The sequence below is a fragment of the Leptonotus elevatus genome, unplaced genomic scaffold, assembly GCF_054856555.1.
Source record: "Leptonotus elevatus isolate MCC_2025b unplaced genomic scaffold, RoL_Lele_1.0 HiC_scaffold_174, whole genome shotgun sequence".
NCBI lineage: Eukaryota > Metazoa > Chordata > Actinopteri > Syngnathiformes > Syngnathidae > Leptonotus > Leptonotus elevatus.
This window is the reverse complement of record NW_028233565.1, coordinates 7501-10000: the sequence shown is the minus strand read 5'-3', so window position 1 is coordinate 10000 and position 2500 is coordinate 7501.

Below are 2500 nucleotides of genomic sequence, written 5' to 3'. Positions count from 1 at the left end.
TGTATACACGTACACACATGTATACACGTACACACATGTATACACACGTATACATGTATACACACGTATACACGTACACGTATACACACGTATACACGTATACACACGTATACACGTATACACACGTATACACACGTATACACACGTATACACATGTATACGTATACACGTATACACATGTACACGTATACACATGTATACGTATACACGTATACACATGTATACGTATACACGTATACACATGTATACGTATACACGTATACACATGTATACGTATACACGTATACACATGTATACGTATACACGTATACACATGTATACGTATACACGTATACACATGTATACGTATACACGTATACACATGTATACGTATACACGTATACACATGTATACACGTATACACATGTATACACATGTATACACATGTATACACATGTATACACATGTATACACATGTATACACGTATACACATGTATACACATGTATACACGTATACACATGTATACACATGTATACACGTATACACATGTATACACATGTATACACGTATACACATGTATACACGTATACACACGTATACACGTATACACACGTATACACGTATACACACGTATACACGTATACACACGTATACACGTATACACACGTATACACATGTATACACATGTATACACGTATACACATGTATACACGTATACACATGTATACACATGTATACACATGTATACACATGTATACACGTATACACATGTATACACATGTATACACATGTATACACGTATACACATGTATACACGTATACACGTATACACGTACACACGTATACACGTATACACGTACACACGTACACACGTATACACATGTATACACGTACACACGTATACACATGTATACACGTACACACATGTATACACGTACACACATGTATACACGTACACACGTACACACGTATACACGTACACACGTACACACATGTATACACGTACACACATGTATACACGTACACACATGTATACACGTACACACATGTATACACGTACACACATGTATACACGTATACACATGTATACACGTATACACATGTATACACGTATACACATGTATACACGTATACACATGTATACACGTACACGTATACACGTATACACACGTATACACGTATACACACGTATACACGTATACACACGTATACACGTATACACACGTATACACGTATACACACGTATACACGTATACACACGTATACACGTATACACACGTATACACGTATACACGTATACACATGTATACACGTATACACATGTATACACGTATACACATGTATACACGTATACACGTATACACATGTATACACGTATACACATGTATACACATGTATACACGTATACACATGTATACACGTATACACATGTATACACATGTATACACATGTATACACATGTATACATGTATACACATGTATACACATGTATACACGTATACACATGTATACACGTATACACATGTATACACGTATACACATGTATACACGTATACACATGTATACACGTATACACGTATACACATGTATACACGTATACACATGTATACACGTATACACATGTATACACGTATACACATGTATACACGTATACACGTATACACATGTATACACGTATACACATGTATACACGTATACACATGTATACACATGTATACACGTATACACGTATACACATGTATACACGTATACACGTATACACATGTATACACATGTATACACGTATACACGTATACACATGTATACACATGTATACACGTATACACGTATACACATGTATACACGTATACACGTATACACATGTATACACATGTATACACGTATACACGTATACACATGTATACACATGTATACACGTATACACATGTATACACATGTATACACGTATACACATGTATACACGTACACGTATACACGTACACGTATACACGTATACACGTACACGTATACACGTATACACGTATACACGTACACGTATACACATGTATACACGTACACGTATACACGTATACACATGTATACACGTACACGTATACACGTATACACATGTATACACGTACACGTATACACGTATACACATGTATACACGTACACACGTACACGTATACACGTATACACATACACGTACACGTATACACGTACACGTATACACGTACACGTATACACGTATACACGTACACGTATACACGTACACGTATACACGTACACGTACACGTATACACATGTATACACGTACACGTACACGTATACACGTACACGTATACACGTACACGTATACACGTACGCACACGTACACACGTACACGTACGCACACGTACACACGTACACGTACGCACACGTACACACACGTACACACGTACACGTACGCACACGTACACACGTACACGTGCGCATACATATCTATACACGTACACGTGCGCATACATATCTATACACGTACACGTGCGCATACATATCTA